The following is a 19,044-nucleotide window of genomic DNA, read 5'->3' on the forward strand; positions in this document are numbered from 1 at the left end:
CTAACCCTAACCCTAACCCTAACCCTAACCCTAACCCTAACCCTAACCCTAACCCTAACCCTAACCCTAACCCTAACCCTAACCCTAACCCTAACCCTAACCCTAACCCTAACCCTAACCCTAACCCTAACCCTAACCCTAACCCTAACCCTAACCCTAACCCTAACCCTAACCCTAACCCTAACCCTAACCCTAACCCTAACCCTAACCCTAACCCTAACCCTAACCCTAACCCTAACCCTAACCCTAACCCAACCCTAACCCTAACCCTAACCCTAACCCTAACCCTAACCCTAACCCTAACCCTAACCCTAACCCTAACCCTAACCCTAACCCTAACCCTAACCCTAACCCTAACCCTAACCCTAACCCTAACCCTAACCCTAACCCTAACCCTAACCCTAACCCTAACCCTAACCCTAACCCTAACCCTAACCCTAACCCTAACCCTAACCCTAACCCTAACCCTAACCCTAACCCTAACCCTAACCCTAACCCTAACCCTAACCCTAACCCTAACCCTAACCCTAACCCTAACCCTAACCCTAACCCTAACCCTAACCCTAACCCTAACCCTAACCCTAACCCTAACCCTAACCCTAACCCTAACCCTAACCCTAACCCTAACCCTAACCCTAACCCTAACCCTAACCCTAACCCTAACCCTAACCCTAACCCTAACCCTAACCCTAACCCTAACCCTAACCCTAACCCTAACCCTAACCCTAACCCTAACCCTAACCCTAACCCTAACCCTAACCCTAACCCTAACCCTAACCCTAACCCTAACCCTAACCCTAACCCTAACCCTAACCCTAACCCTAACCCTAACCCTAACCCTAACCCTAACCCTAACCCTAACCCTAACCCTAACCCTAACCCTAACCCTAACCCTAACCCTAACCCTAACCCTAACCCTAACCCTAACCCTAACCCTAACCCTAACCCTAACCCTAACCCTAACCCTAACCCTAACCCTAACCCTAACCCTAACCCTAACCCTAACCCTAACCCTAACCCTAACCCTAACCCTAACCCTAACCCTAACCCTAACCCTAACCCTAACCCTAACCCTAACCCTAACCCTAACCCTAACCCTAACCCTAACCCTAACCCTAACCCTAACCCTAACCCTAACCCTAACCCTAACCCTAACCCTAACCCTAACCCTAACCCTAACCCTAACCCTAACCCTAACCCTAACCCTAACCCTAACCCTAACCCTAACCCTAACCCTAACCCTAACCCTAACCCTAACCCTAACCCTAACCCTAACCCTAACCCTAACCCTAACCCTAACCCTAACCCTAACCCTAACCCTAACCCTAACCCTAACCCTAACCCTAACCCTAACCCTAACCCTAACCCTAACCCTAACCCTAACCCTAACCCTAACCCTAACCCTAACCCTAACCCTAACCCTAACCCTAACCCTAACCCTAACCCTAACCCTAACCCTAACCCTAACCCTAACCCTAACCCTAACCCTAACCCTAACCCTAACCCTAACCCTAACCCTAACCCTAACCCTAACCCTAACCCTAACCCTAACCCTAACCCTAACCCTAACCCTAACCCTAACCCTAACCCTAACCCTAACCCTAACCCTAACCCTAACCCTAACCCTAACCCTAACCCTAACCCTAACCCTAACCCTAACCCTAACCCTAACCCTAACCCTAACCCTAACCCTAACCCTAACCCTAACCCTAACCCTAACCCTAACCCTAACCCTAACCCTAACCCTAACCCTAACCCTAACCCTAACCCTAACCCTAACCCTAACCCTAACCCTAACCCTAACCCTAACCCTAACCCTAACCCTAACCCTAACCCTAACCCTAACCCTAACCCTAACCCTAACCCTAACCCTAACCCTAACCCTAACCCTAACCCTAACCCTAACCCTAACCCTAACCCTAACCCTAACCCTAACCCTAACCCTAACCCTAACCCTAACCCTAACCCTAACCCTAACCCTAACCCTAACCCTAACCCTAACCCTAACCCTAACCCTAACCCTAACCCTAACCCTAACCCTAACCCTAACCCTAACCCTAACCCTAACCCTAACCCTAACCCTAACCCTAACCCTAACCCTAACCCTAACCCTAACCCTAACCCTAACCCTAACCCTAACCCTAACCCTAACCCTAACCCTAACCCTAACCCTAACCCTAACCCTAACCCTAACCCTAACCCTAACCCTAACCCTAACCCTAACCCTAACCCTAACCCTAACCCTAACCCTAACCCTAACCCTAACCCTAACCCTAACCCTAACCCTAACCCTAACCCTAACCCTAACCCTAACCCTAACCCTAACCCTAACCCTAACCCTAACCCTAACCCTAACCCTAACCCTAACCCTAACCCTAACCCTAACCCTAACCCTAACCCTAACCCTAACCCTAACCCTAACCCTAACCCTAACCCTAACCCTAACCCTAACCCTAACCCTAACCCTAACCCTAACCCTAACCCTAACCCTAACCCTAACCCTAACCCTAACCCTAACCCTAACCCTAACCCTAACCCTAACCCTAACCCTAACCCTAACCCTAACCCTAACCCTAACCCTAACCCTAACCCTAACCCTAACCCTAACCCTAACCCTAACCCTAACCCTAACCCTAACCCTAACCCTAACCCTAACCCTAACCCTAACCCTAACCCTAACCCTAACCCTAACCCTAACCCTAACCCTAACCCTAACCCTAACCCTAACCCTAACCCTAACCCTAACCCTAACCCTAACCCTAACCCTAACCCTAACCCTAACCCTAACCCTAACCCTAACCCTAACCCTAACCCTAACCCTAACCCTAACCCTAACCCTAACCCTAACCCTAACCCTAACCCTAACCCTAACCCTAACCCTAACCCTAACCCTAACCCTAACCCTAACCCTAACCCTAACCCTAACCCTAACCCTAACCCTAACCCTAACCCTAACCCTAACCCTAACCCTAACCCTAACCCTAACCCTAACCCTAACCCTAACCCTAACCCTAACCCTAACCCTAACCCTAACCCTAACCCTAACCCTAACCCTAACCCTAACCCTAACCCTAACCCTAACCCTAACCCTAACCCTAACCCTAACCCTAACCCTAACCCTAACCCTAACCCTAACCCTAACCCTAACCCTAACCCTAACCCTAACCCTAACCCTAACCCTAACCCTAACCCTAACCCTAACCCTAACCCTAACCCTAACCCTAACCCTAACCCTAACCCTAACCCTAACCCTAACCCTAACCCTAACCCTAACCCTAACCCTAACCCTAACCCTAACCCTAACCCTAACCCTAACCCTAACCCTAACCCTAACCCTAACCCTAACCCTAACCCTAACCCTAACCCTAACCCTAACCCTAACCCTAACCCTAACCCTAACCCTAACCCTAACCCTAACCCTAACCCTAACCCTAACCCTAACCCTAACCCTAACCCTAACCCTAACCCTAACCCTAACCCTAACCCTAACCCTAACCCTAACCCTAACCCTAACCCTAACCCTAACCCTAACCCTAACCCTAACCCTAACCCTAACCCTAACCCTAACCCTAACCCTAACCCTAACCCTAACCCTAACCCTAACCCTAACCCTAACCCTAACCCTAACCCTAACCCTAACCCTAACCCTAACCCTAACCCTAACCCTAACCCTAACCCTAACCCTAACCCTAACCCTAACCCTAACCCTAACCCTAACCCTAACCCTAACCCTAACCCTAACCCTAACCCTAACCCTAACCCTAACCCTAACCCTAACCCTAACCCTAACCCTAACCCTAACCCTAACCCTAACCCTAACCTAACCCTAACCCTAACCCTAACCCTAACCCTAACCCTAACCCTAACCCTAACCCTAACCCTAACCCTAACCCTAACCCTAACCCTAACCCTAACCCTAACCCTAACCCTAACCCTAACCCTAACCCTAACCCTAACCCTAACCCTAACCTAACCCTAACCCTAACCCTAACCCTAACCCTAACCCTAACCCTAACCCTAACCCTAACCCTAACCCTAACCCTAACCCTAACCCTAACCCTAACCCTAACCCTAACCTAACCCTAACCCTAACCCTAACCCTAACCCTAACCCTAACCCTAACCCTAACCCTAACCCTAACCCTAACCCTAACCCTAACCCTAACCCTAACCCTAACCCTAACCCTAACCCTTACCCTAACCCTAACCCTAACCCTAACCCTAACCCTAACCCTAACCCTAACCTAACCCTAACCCTAACCCTAACCCTAACCCTAACCCTAACCCTAACCCTAACCCTAACCCTAACCCTAACCCTAACCCTAACCCTAACCCTAACCCTAACCCTAACCCTAGTCTTATACTTGAGTTTTTTAATTTTCAGTGGATTTAAATTTTTATAATAGAGCATTTGCAAAGAACCCAATTGTTTGTTCCGTTTTATAAGTAAGTCATGATTATTTGAAAGCGGAAACTTTGTCAGATTAACTAGGATTCTATAATTATCTTACCAACTATACTTTACACATTTTAAAAAGAGAAATTTTAATCGGAATAAGACTTTAGACTTAAAGATTTAATCTTGAATATAGTTTCTTTGAATATTTCTTTTGAAATGAAGTCGCTATGTGTAACTTGCAAAAATCTCACCATTCCTTGAGAAAATAATGTTTTTAAGTGTTCCTGTTTGATTTAAATTTTATGCTTTTTTCCTACAGTAGTATTTGTAATGAACCATATGGATTTGTTTTTACTTGTACGAGTCATTCTCTGCGTTTGTCATATGTTATCGTTTTCACATTTGATTTCTTTGTAAATATTTGTCTGATTCTAAATAGAATAATCAGGCGTCACTTTAAAACGACAAATTGTATTAAATCCTCGACAAGCTTTTGCACAAGCTGCTTTATCAGGTCAAAGTAGAAATTCAACTTACATTTGTAAACCTCACTTTTCGCAAATGAATTTAGACAAATTTAAGCGCACAGCAATAGTATTTTTTTTTTTAGATAGTAATAAACGTATTGTCATTTATCCAGTGTTAATAGCGCTTTCCTTAAAACTATCTTTGGTATATAAATAATTTATAATTTTATTAAACTGTCATATAGCATATCATGATAAGTTGACTTCGGAGCATAATGGTTGGAGGTTGTAGTAAGACTTAATATGAATATCAAAGCCCATACAGAAGTAGGTATCATTTTGAACGTTTCGAATAACTCTTTATTCATTTTTTTCGATGTTGAAAATGAATAAAGAGTTATTCGAAACGTTCAAAATGATACCTACTTCTGTATGGGCTTTGATATTCTTATCATGATAAGTTAAGATTACCAGATTATAAATGATTTGTTAATATTATCGCTAATAAGAGTTGCCACAAGTATTTGGTTGTCTTTGAATTTTGTCAGTCAGCATAAATTATCATTTTTTTCTTCCAAATTTTCAACTATATTTGCTGTTGTGTTAAACTCGGCATCTAAACTGTTTAGTTGTAGAATTATATTCAAAAACTAGTGAGCGATCCAATTTAGGTTTTTAAAAAACTAAAATTTTTTCTTTGAAAAGTTTTGAATTTATGTCGCATTTGAAATGTTTTAACCAAGATTTACAATTTTTAGGCCTAACATTTCAGCTTCATGGCCAAAAAATTTTTTCAAATGAGAAACTCAGAATGCTTTTGGACAATAGACATTTTAGGTGAAAACAAAAACTAGAGTTTAGAAATCACAATCACAACAGTAATTTCGCAAATTAAAATTTAAAATAGGTAAATGGCCTTAATTGTCAAATTAGCAAACATGAATTGAGTTTCAAGTTGCAAGCTTTTGAAAAGTATTTGAATTTTGATTTCTTGCTGAGATTGGCACAGCAGCAAACCACTCTTATTCCTCAAAATACTTAATTTGAGTTACTTATGTTGTAAGTTATGAGTAGTGATATTTGGTGGAGATGTGTTTTTGCAAATGCTTGCATTTCCCTGCGGTGACCTACTTCCAGCGCTTCTGCATTTTGATTAATGATTACCCCAAGATATCTCCACTTTACAAACACATTCCAAAGCATTACATCATAGTGTTGTTATTCCATGAAACACGTTTGCTAATAACTAGATAGCTATAGTTTTTATTGCGATCAATTGGATCAGTTTGTAGTTAATTCTAATGTTATTTAGGGATTCCTCATATGTTTAAATTCTAGTTCTAATATAATTTCCATTTTGACCCAAACTACTTAAAATGTACAATGGCGTTTTTAAGTTTCTCATTTGAAACAAATATCTGAACTGCAATTGAAAATACAGCCTAACAATTGTCAATCTTAGTTTAAGAATTTTACCATTTACATTTCTCAGGGAACAAATTGCAATTCCTTATTATTTTAGGTAATTTGTAGTTTTGAGAATTCTAATCTAATTTGAAAAAAATTTGAAAGAGTCTAGAATTTTAAAAACAGTACTTAATCAAGTTACAAGGAAATAAAGTGAAGTTAAAACAAATAAAATGTAGTAAAGGAAATTAAAAACACTGAAACGTATTTGCTACAAAAGTAGTCTATTAAGCCCCTTACTTTTCACTCTAGCTATTATTGAAGTGTTCTCAAGTGTTACTATTATGATGTCACAGTGGTGTGTATTGTCAGCAGCTCATGTTTCAAACTGTTGTTGTTGTTCGAAAGTGAGATTCGGTTAATTAAGTCATCGTCCAAAACCTGTTGGCACTTCAATCTCCATTTCTTGTAGCTTTTCGTGGATAGTTTGAAATCTGTTTTATATAATTTGTTGGAAAACATAAGAATTTAAAATGAGTGCTCTTGCTTTCAAAAATTCAAACTTTGTATAATGCAAAATAAAACTTAACCAATAGGTTAATAAACTCAAATACATATTTAACGAGCTTAATTGAATAAATATTTCAACATATCTGAAGGACACCAAGGCAACATTTATAATTTTAATAAACACTAAAATATAAAACTAAAAACCAGCAAAGGCATTAATAAATAACCCACACCTTGTTATGACATTATCTTTGCTGAATTATGCTAGTGCTATTACAGTGGCTTTAACAGTTTGATATATATTAGTTAAATTGTTGTTATCTTTGTTTTTGTGAATTAAATGCTTCTAGCTGTATTGCATAAATGCTTGTTTATTAATATTAATGCTTTTAAAGTCTAGATTTCAAAGATTATTGAAAGCATTCATTATAAAACTGTTTCAATCCTGTTGGTTTTTTGAAAATCTTAAGACCTTATTACAGTTAAACAAGTATATAAAATTTAAAGAATAACTACAGTAATTTTGAAGAAATAGGTCTTATCTGGCTTATAATTTATTAGTCGGATGATGCATTTAAACAGTACTTCTTCACCAATGCTCCATAGAATGATGCCAGGTCTGCAGTCAAAAACAAATCTAATTTATAAAACTTACCGTATATTTTTTATCATATTTTTATTTATTTTGGCCTCAATTGATCTAACAGTCAGATATGCAAAAATGAATCCCTTGTAAAAAAAATTACAAGCAGTTTAAGACTCCCTTGAGTAAAAAGGTTTCAAAAAATCTTCGATATAAGTTTTCACACTTTAACTGTATTCTTAGAATATTAGTGTTTCTTAACTTTTTTCACAGCGTCCCAAACACTAAGCTATACCAACAAAGCTTTGCCGACCTAATTCTACCCGCTGAACATTTTTAAGGGAAAAACATAATAAATTAGGGTTAACAAGTTAGATGTCTTTGTATTGCTTCCTCAATTCACTCACGATTTCCCCAAATTTTTAAATTTTGTAGAAATCTTGCTTGAAGCAACCTCAATAAATCTAAGCATGTGAATTACTTTAGTTTTTACCCGACCAGATCAAATGGCGACAAAGTTTTAGTTCGCTGCCCATGGGTTGAAAAATCACTTTTTCTAAATATTTACTTGATTTTTCAGGTTCAGTTTACGAAGTTTCAGCAAGATATGAAAAGATACCTGCAATCCATAATCGGTAAAGTTCATATTTTTTAAATTTCTACTGATTCATTAGTTTTGATTTTTTTAACAAGATATTTTGAGAATTATAGTTGTTACATTTTTTTTTTGCTTTATAAAGCTAAATATTTAAACTGTTGATTTAAAAAATTGTTGATTTAAACTGTTGATTTAAAAAACATATGCAAAGCCTAAATTGTTTCTCAAAATTGACAAAAATATATTTTCCGTCGCATAACAACAAGCATTATCAGTTTCTGTAAAAATATATTGTCTGAAAAAAAAATTCTTTAAAACCAAAAGAGTTTTAGCATTTTCAGGTTGCTTAAACTTTTTTTTTAACTTTTAGCAATGCAGTCGAAAGCCAATGATTTCTATGCATCGTTGGGAGAGGTTTACGAAGACGGTTGGATGGGAAAAGATATGGTCGCAACACTCTCAAAAGTAAGTGTTAATTGAAATAAAGTTGTGAGTAGAATGAAATACTGATCAAGCTTGTGCCACAATCCACTTAACCTGGGCGAACTTTTTTTATTTTTCCTAAAATTCACAAATATATTTTAAAAACTTTTTTAACATTTCTTGTTTCAAGCTTCTTAAAGTAATATAATGCAATGAAGTATAACTACAGAAGTTTGGATCGTACAGAACCGCGATAACTTTGATCTAAAACGCTATTGTCACTGCGTCGTTAAAGGCAGATTGTATTAATTGTAGGTCGGTATTTTGCATTGTTAAGTGGTTTATTTTACAAAACTTTTTTGGTTTGGGTGGCCGCTAAGTAGTTTTAAGAGACCGCAAGTGTTTCATTTAAATACCAAAAAGTCCAAAATTTGGGAAGCCGCTGGAAAAATTTGGGGGATCGTTTCGGTCCCCCAAAACACCTAAAAAAAACACTGGCCTGCAACTATAAAATTTTCATACTCTAACCATGCATCTTTGAATGATTTTACATACTACATTTTTAATGTCTAATTTGGCAACCCTGCAACTAAATTAATGTTTAGTACAAGCTTTCTACGACCGTGAAATACGATTTTAACTTAAAAAAATATTTAAAATGTTGTCACTTTTTTACATGTTCTGTAATATTGTAATTATTTTAGATAAACCACCATTATTTTTTTTAAACCACAAATACGAACAGTGTGACATAATAGCCTTAATGTATGAGAAGTAACATTCTCAGCAAGGAAAATAAGTTAATTGATAGGTTTGCGCTGATTTAAGGTCAGTTGCAAAACTGTTGTTATTAATATGGAAACTCTTGATAAACTGTGGAGGACAGATGTTAAGGGTTGGGTCTCAACTCACCTACGGACCCAGTTTAACAACAATTCTTTAATTTACCCCCGATGTAAATAAAACAACATCAGATGGGCTAGATTACAATTGTTGTGAACAGATGTGACGGGTTGGAATTCTTCTTTCAGTTGAAAACACTTTTATCAGCTTTTAAATTTTCATCTTGTGTTTTACAGGAGAACAGAGTGCGTTTTCGCTAATGAAGTTCGACTGATCTTGGATTGCTTCGAGCGACCAACAATCGTCCCTCCGTGATGCGAAACATTTATCAACTTTCCTGTTGATGGAATTGAACTGAGGGACAGGGGCGGTTCCAGGGGGTGGGGCAACACACCATACCTTGTATTATTTACCTATTGTGCTTAATTTTAGTTTTTTTCATTGGGGTTCTAGTATGTTCCATTTTGATAAAATGGTTTTAGTTGAAAGGCATCTTTGCGTCTCATCGCAACTTAAACAATACTTAAAGGCGTATTTTTAATAACATATTTCTAATGTCGCTTTTGTTTTAAAACTAACACCTCTCCAACCTAAAACATGTATAAACGAAATGTGTGGTCTAATGGAGATTAAGATGCAACATGTGACGTCACCCCTCTTATTGACCGCTGTTACTTTTGTTTTGTTCATGTTTGGCCGACTCTTTCCCAAACCACAGCCGTGTTTATTTGAGCGAGCGCTCGTCTCCCCAAAGCGCTTTGCCGGTTTGCTCGTTGCCTTGTGAGTCGTGGGTTAGCCAGCTCTGGTTTAACGTACACCGAAAGTTTTGTCTCACATGCTCATCTTAATCGCTTCATTTAGGCCCACCACTTCAAATATAAAGCATGACGAAAACAAGTAAACCATTGCAGATTATCAAGTTGGCTTTGCTATAGATCTACATTAACGGGCTGGTGGCAAAACAATTAAAAAAACACATAAAAACGTAGAGAAAAAATTGCATTCAATATATTTTTGCGTCATATTCAAACAACCTTATCAAAATGTATATTGTGGCGACATGCTTGAGTCAACCTGAAACAAATTCGTTATTTATTATTACCTGTACTACACGCATTTTCAATTTTTTGAGCTTTGATTTAAAAATATTTGTTAGTTTTACTAAATTACGATGTGAGGATAAACTATTTTTTTTTGTTGCCAATATTTGATTTAACCAATGTGTGTTTTGTGGATCAAGTATGATAATGTTTATTGTACTAATAATACAAAACATACTAGACATCTAAACTGTTCTGACTGAGACTCCAGTCGAGGTTCAATTAAAAATCGACCGACCCAAACTAACTTAAGCCGCACATTTTCACCAAATAGTTCCACATTTTGCAACCCCGACTTTCTAAACATTATTTCAGTCAACTAGCGCGACCCTTAGTGGTAAAATTAACATAAAATTGGTGACGTTCCGTGGGGATTCCCCAATACTAATAAGCTTGTCCAACTATGGTGTCGGACAGGGATTCGAACTCACAACCTTTGGAATATTTGTTGCAAATAGCATTGGGTTAGGGTGCGGGTTAGCGTTTGGTTGAGGGTGGGTCAAGTTATTATTAATAATAAAAATAATATTACTTGACCCACCCAAACGCTAACCCGCACCCTAACCCAAACAATATGCGTTGTGGTAAGCGGTATTATTTTTTTTTTTGCATAACTTTTCACGTACAATAGTGAAAGAGCGCCGAAATATGGATATGAGATAATATTAGATTGGAGACGATACCTGATGTCAAGTGGTAGTAGTTGTACTCATTCGATACTAAAGTGGAGTTGCCGATCCCATAACAATTTATATAAAATATTGAGCCATGATTTGCGATTAAATACAGTGATTTGGGCGCTGGTCTAGAATCCTAAATCCCACAACTCCGACCCTAACCCAAATATTGTGCATTGCTGATTTCTGCTTTATAAGGTAAAATGTTCAAGACATAATTTAACAACTGAGAGAAACTAAACTTCTAAATGGTAAGCGATAAAGCATATTTTGGCCAAATACCTTGGAAAGTTTCAATTTAATCGATATGAAAGTTTGAGCATAGTAATGACGCCATTTGGTATCGCATCGCTTTATTTTTTGTCCAAAAACTTGTTTTTTATTCTATGAAGTTTGCGCTTTGTTTTTCCAAACTCACAAGTATGTGGCGTTTCCGGAGCTATGTGCCACAGGCCTTAACCGACCAACCAAATGTATGAGCAACATTTCAAACAACACCAGCCAAATACGCTTCGTTTAGTTCGACATTTAGCTGTAATTGTTGAATCATAAACCTGAATAAATGTGTCAGACTTGTAGCTATCAGGTAGACATAAATTATTTTTAAAGACTTTCTTTCTTGAAAAACGATGAAATCGACAGAGTCGAAACGTGCGGTGCCGTACCCTGCACTACCAAGCATAGAAATCAAACTGTACATGCTAGCGTGGGTCTTGTCCTACATTTATGTTGTGAAGCAAGTCTATGATTTATCAGTTGGTGAGTGATTTTCATTGCTTTATAAACAATTGGTAACTGGTGGTCAAGATGTGCAAGTGGTTTGCAAAAGTAATTGCATAATATAATTTACTAGACGAAATACCCGGCGTTGCCCAGGTTAAATATAATATTTATCAGTTATTTTAACTGGTTAAAAATGAATTACACCACAATAATCATCATAATGTACGAAGTCTACCTGAATTTTGTCTGATTTGACAAAATGAAACAATCCATCATACTGTGGCTCTTTATCACTATTGCACATTACGTTGTAACATGTTAAAATAGTAGCCTCATGTTATATACCATGATTATGGAAGATAAACGTGGTAATCAGAATATACCCAAAAAGTAATGTTACGGATAGCGTAAGAACTTTGTAAGAGGCTTAGATAATGCAAACATATTTTTGTAATGTCATAACAAATTTGCTTATGCCTAAACGTTTGAACTGCGTGTCACTAAATACAAATTTCAAATCATGTGATGATTGTGATGTGTTTCAAATCATGTCATATCTTGTGTCTAATAAAAGGTTTACCTAATGCTTCCCCACAATCAGAGTAACACCCCACAGCCTGTGTGAACGCGACATTAATGGAATGGCGGGTTTAATTGTGTGACTTATCTGTGTGGCTCTAAAGATTTAATTTTTGGTCTCAGTCAACTCCCATTATTTTTGCATTTGGTTAAAACAAAAATTAACGTTTAAAAATCAGTTTTGTGTTTGAAATAGGCAACTATATGAAAGGCGCGAACGCGCTCTCACCATTTAATTACTAATCACGTATTACCAGCATTGTATAACCTTTTTCCTGAAGCCGCATGTTATAGCTGATTATTTAAAAAAGTATATTTAACATCAAACAAACTGCAACGTTGTGTGTTTTTCAAATGGAGCTACTAAACAGACAACCTTGGCTAAACACGTCTCGCATATTTTACGTAACGAAAACCCGTGACATATGTCGATAAAAAATTACTAACAAACGTAAGAAAGCCGCAGCACCAATTGTTGAAATTGCACGAAATTTAAGCAATACGCAATCCTGGTAGGTACCATGCATCCAACAAAAATAACGTTTGAAAAGTAAATTTGCTTAGTGTTCGAACAGCTGAAATAAACGCGATATCTTGCAAACTTATTCCAAATGTTGTGCAGTTTATACTCGGTTAGGGTTGCTGTAGTACGTTGTCTGTGAAGTGTCCTAATGTCTAATGTTACGTAAAACGCTGCAATAAACGCAATGTTTTGCGAGCTTAAGCTTTATTTACGTGGTTAAACAAACTGCAAAAAGTTATTAAACATAAAGTAGAAATTTTGCCACATGAATTTTTTACCAAGGCAATGTGCTTGACTTGATTTTTACGGTCACACAGGTTATTTCCCTATAAATGTTTGGAAACGTTTTACCCTCCTACGTCAAGAGGTTTTGCGTAAAGTCGCACATGCGCCCTTTGTGTATTTAACATGCAAACAAAGTACAATGCTGTGTGATGTTTTTGAAATGGTATGACTAAATAATCGACTATAGCACACGTCACTTGGATAAGCATGTCACACATCTTTTAGTAACGAAACCTTGTAACATTTGTCAATTGAGAATAACTCCCAAACGTAAAACTTTAGGTTGTAGCAGCAATTGTTTAGATCTGCTTAATAGCGTGATATACGTAATCCCGGTGCTAAACTGCGTCAAACGTGGAAAAAATCCTCATTGAAAAAACAAATGCCTACTGTTAAACTGCTGCAATAAACGCAATATTTTGCGAACTCTGCCAAGTATTGCGTTGCTAAACACGTTTGTTGTTGGATGTCCGTGCAGGTTTCCTGATGTTTATGCTTTTATTTAAGTATGTTTAAAAAAATTTTAAAAATAAAAAAGTAAATAAAAGAAATATTTTTTTGCTAAACCTATGCACTAAACGCCAAATTAAGCTGCGTCCAACGCCAGACAAACCAACCCGTTGAAAATATAAATTGCTTACTGTTAAAACTGCGACAACAACGCGATATTTTGCGAACTCTGCCTAAATTTGGCATTGTAAAACTTAAGTCTTCACTTGGAACGTTGCACACGTTTGTTAACATAAATTATAACATGTGATGTGCTTTTTACGTAATCCCGGTACCATGCCGGTACTAAATTTAGTTCTTCGTAATTTTGCGAACTCTTCCTAAATTTTACGCGGTAACAGACATCAATAAGTTCCTTAACAAAATAGTCTTTAGTTGGAACCATTAAAATTGTAATTTATTAAGGAAATATACTTAATTTTGTTTTTATGTTCAGGCGGGTAGTTGCGCTTAAAAAAAAGTTTTGCGCGGATAAATTAAACTTGGTCTTTTACTTACTGCGACAACAAACGCGATATTTTGCGAACTTTGCCTAAATTTGGCATTGTTGAACTTAAGTCTTTACCTGGAACGTTGCACACGTTTGTTAACATAAATTATAACATGTGATGTGCTTTTTACGTAATCCCGGTACCCATGGGCGCCCGCAGGGGGGCAAGGGGGGGGGGGCACTTGCCCCCCCCCCCTGGAATTTCAAAATGTGATTATTAGTATTATTTGTAAGTGTAATATGTATTACTTATGAAGGTTAAAAATAATATACACTATCCATTGCCCCCAGTGGCGTATCCAGCGGGGGCGGGAGTTCTTACCACCCTTTTTGTAAGTGATATTATCGTTTTTGGTTCGTTTTTGTCATGGTTTAACAAACTGTTCGAAGCGGCGTGCTTTTTAAGTAATTGGGTCACGCGTCTTAATCTAATTCGAATCCAAAATCAAACGCAAAACGCACGACTTATTTCCTCTCAACCACAGCTTGTAATTTAGCTGACTTGGCACACAGGTAGACGCAGATGTTGCGCCAATCGTGCCATAATAACACCAGGAAAAAACGATCATCGTTTAGTATTGCAGGTGGTGAAAGGCTTGCTTGTAATTTAGCGCTAGTTCCGTTCATGGAACTTAAAACTGCGCTGCTACCACAATTAAACACACATTTTTCCTCGTTTGGATTCTGAGCCTAGGTTTGACTTTCGCAACAAACTCCAATCTTTCGTGGTTTGTTCTGATGAGAAAAATTTTAAAAGTTAGATATTGATTGAATTAAAAGTAATCACACTTTACAATTAGGTTAATATTTTTCTTAAAAAACATAATTCAATAACTTAAGTTAGGTGATTGTGAGTGTTTGCCCAGACTTTCAGTATTTCAGATTTAATATGAATTAACTTCGTAACGTTCAAGTTAGAAATTAACTGCATCTCACGCAACACCTATGTCATTACTAGTGTCAAGTTTAGCGCGAACTTTAGGGAAATAATTCGTCATGCTGCAAGTATAGGGATGTCCGATAATATCGGATCAAAGCCGATACCCGATACCAAATGGTGGTTATTATCATTGCGCCAGTGAAGCAACTAAACTAACTATAAAACGATGAGAATACGCATTTCTATGCAAACTAAATTGAAGCTTGGGATTTTTTTACCTTTACAATGCCTCGCGTAATTGCCAGACAGGAAATGAGTAAAGGCGTTGTAGGCCAAACTAGATGGATGGAGCCTTAACGTAATTTCCTTTAGAACAAGGAAATACCAGTTCGCCTTCAACAAAGAGCTAGCGTTTCACCTTACTGCTGTACTGAGGTAAATATGTAATGTTGTGTAGGTATATGAACAAGAATGTCAGGTTAGTTTATAACATCAAAACCTTAAATCAGTGGATCTCAGCCTTTTCCTGCCACACTCCAATCTGTGGTGTTTTTAATGTTACTTCGAGCTACCTGGTTTCAAAAGAAACCATTTTTACTCAAGTTTACTTAGATTTAATAAGCCAAATAAAGAATAAAGAACAACTATTTTCAGCGCTAGCCGTGCATTTAAGATTATAGGTCGTCTTGCCGCAATGCCGCAATGCACTTGCGTTCATTTCTATAAAACTTCGATTGCAGCCAGAAAGCTGTTCGCGTAACATTGGTCCGTTTTCTAAAGGTTGACAATCACTATTTGTATGTACGAACAAGATCCAGCAGGCAACGCTGCTATAATTATCGTCTCACGACTTGCTCCCACTGAGCCTGCGTACCTCTGTACCTGGTATAATATTATGTGTATGTCAATCGTTGGGCAGTGCTAGTTCAACAGGGCTAGATCACAGATATCACAGTAGGCTATATACCCATACTGTCATTTAACTTGGTATCTTGTTTCATTTTACAGACTGTATTTGGTAAAAGAAACTGTATCAACCAATCAAGCACAAGGAATAACATGGCCGATACTCCAAACCAAAACCAAGTAAGTTTTTGTCGTATAAAATAATAAAAATCTTTGCTGCTTTGGATTTTTAATTCCATGTCACCTTCATCATAAATCTGTCTAGCACTGGTATTTGACAAAGTGAACTTATCTTATTAACTTATCACAATACGCGCATTGTATATTTTCTGAAAAATGGCAAAATTGTTTTTAATCATGCCTGTATAACATACGACCTTGTAATGCGTCTATACTAACTCTTTCGGTTTATTAGTTCGATTTTAAATAGCTTTAATGAATATAATAAACTAATGTTAAACCATTTAGCTTCAAAAAAAAGTTTCATAGTGACATTTTGGTAGGTTGGTTTATTTTATTAAAATCGAAAAACGGTATTTAGTTTAAAAGTACCTATTTAAACAGAGATTCTGTCGCAATGTTTAAACCAGGGGTTCTTAAACTTTTTTTACCGCGGCCCCTAAAAGTTTTTGGGGACTCGCGTGGACCACGGTAGGCAAAATGACGTTATAAAATTACGTCACAATACAAATAGACTTCTTAAATCTGCTGATTTTGGTCCAAAAATGTGAAAATAAAATTAGTCTTAATACATTCAGTGCAAAACCGTTTTATTTTTAACGAAACTGTTTTGTTTGATAAATTGATTACTTCTTAAATATACACTAATATTTCAATTCGACCTTCATGGACCCCATAAAACTAGTTCACGGACCCCTAAGGGGTCCATGGACCCCAGTTTGAGAACCCCTGGTTTAAACTGTACGGCAATATAAAGCCCGTAGTTCAGCTGCGCTTCTATACAAACTGAACGCATTTAACAAACATAACTGTCTTTAGTTTTACAGTTGCTACTTAACAGCGATCAACCTTACTTTGGAACTTAGTATAATCCGACAAAATCTATTTTACAAAAATCAAGTATAATTAACGAACTGTTTTGAAAATTTACATAAAATCGCACAGCGGGGTTAATATTTGTAATCTTGCAACTTTAGCAAAACTGCCGGCGCCACATCATTTTCGGGATGCTTTAGTAAATAAGCGCTAACCTAATCGGCTTCAATGTGGATATCGATCGGGAATCACTAACAAACCTAAACCTTATTTTTTTTACTTAAAACGACTAAATACCCAACGGCTAAGCACGTCAAACATCTTTTACGTAAAAAACCAGTGACATATATCAATAGGGAACCACTCACAAACGTAAAACATTAAGTTGTAGCAGCAATTGTTCGCATTGCGTGATATTCAGCAAATACGTAATCCTGGTGTCATACTGCCTCCAACGTAAGTAAAATCTTGTTTGAAACTGAAAATTGGTTACTATTAAAACCGCCGCTTTAAATGCGATATTTTGCGAACTCTATAAACCTAGTTTTGCGCGGTAACATACTTCAAGGAGTTCTTAATTACAAAATTCGCAAGTTGGAAACATAAAAATTTATTTTTATTAAGCCAATATACTTCATTTGATTTTGATTTCCACGCAGGTAATTGCGCTTGAAAAAAAGTTTTGCACGGTTACGTTACGACAGGGTTTCTCAACCGTGGCCCTCGCCCCACTGGGGGGCCACGGAGCGGTAATTGGGGGGCCACGGTCATAGGCTTAGTCAGGGGAACACGGGGGCTATTTCTCTCCAAGAAATTGTTAATATTTTACTCTTAATTATTTGTTTTGTAGCATTTATGAGCAGTACACGACTGTCGATTACAAGCATGTCACACCTCCATTTGTCAAGCACTGTTACGTCGCAAACGATTTAGTTATTATGTTTGTTGTATACATTAATGTAGTTTTACTACTTTTAGTCATTTTTTTTTATCCTTTGAATGGCTTTTGAGTATTTCGTTGAAACTCAGTCAGTTGCTGCGCGAAACGGTTTGCTAGCATTTTTGTTTGTGTTCGATACGGCAGTTAATACCATGGCCAAAGCAATCAAGTTGTAACGAGCCTCGCTGGCGGGAAGCGACTAATGGACTTTTAATCGTAGTGTCATTACGGATTCGTAGTAAATAGTTATTTATTTATGTTTTATATACAGTCGATTTATCGCTGTGAGGTATCAGCTTCAGCCTCAACTTTTACCTACTCAGCGTGTCTTGTTTTTTTCTGCATCGATAGGCGGTGCACCAAACCAAATACTCTCACTAGTTCAAGTTCAAAAACAGTTTTAGTGTCAAGTTATTTAAGTTGATAGTTTGCCTACTCAGGGTGTCTAGTTATATGGGCCGAAAATTTATTTTTCGGGACATATCTTGTTTTTGCTCGAATTCTTTTATGGTTTTTTTGGTTTGTTTCAGACCGTTTTTTGTCCAATTTACCTAGGGGCCTTCAGCTGGGGGTAGAAATTGGAAACAAAATATGACGTCATCGTAAAATTGGTTTTAGCTCTGTACTCCTACCTAGCGGTGGCAATATTTCCTAAAAAATGATATGGTTAAAACGACACCGGTTATACAGACTGTCTCGCGTTAATACGCGACAAAGGGGCACTGTTAAAGCAGCGAAACAGATTCCGCCAAGGGAGTACATTCTGCTTTGAAACGCCAGACACAAGTATGTCAATACACAGCCGAAACCTAAACATCTTCCCTGCCTTCGGCTGTTATCTGCAATTACTGTCCATTTATGTTTTTATAAGCCTATAGATTTGTGTATTTTTATTTTTATCATTAATGCATAAAGCAAACCATAATATAATCAATTCTTTGAAACGTATAACGTCACTCTAAAAAAACACGTACTACGGTATGTTATGGATTCTACACCAAAGCTAACAATGTATAACCTTGCAGCCCTAGTATGATTTAGCTCGTTTTAATGGAATCGTTGTGCAATTCTATAAGATTTACAAAAGTCAACTTTGTATCTCATGCAGCTCTTTGTAACAAACTTGCCTATTCTGGTTTAAATGTTTAAAAAACGATTCTCAATTGAAAAATTATTTTTTCAAATTTAATGTCACAATAATCTGTC

The 19,044-nt window shown here is 37.7% G+C and overlaps 1 long non-coding RNA gene across 1 annotated transcript; it reads left to right on the forward strand.

The window, feature by feature from the left end:
* The first annotated feature begins 6,924 nt into the window (after positions 1-6,924).
* On the forward strand, positions 6,925-10,511 carry LOC146146481 (uncharacterized). Its single transcript, XR_014494802.1, has 3 exons — positions 6,925-8,000; positions 8,334-8,428; positions 9,466-10,511. It is a non-coding gene; the product is annotated as an uncharacterized LOC146146481 (long non-coding RNA).
* The last annotated feature ends 8,533 nt before the right edge of the window (positions 10,512-19,044 follow it).

Source organism: Ascidiella aspersa, chromosome 4 (assembly GCF_963924565.1).
Source record: "Ascidiella aspersa chromosome 4, kaAscAspe10.2, whole genome shotgun sequence".
NCBI lineage: Eukaryota > Metazoa > Chordata > Ascidiacea > Phlebobranchia > Ascidiidae > Ascidiella > Ascidiella aspersa.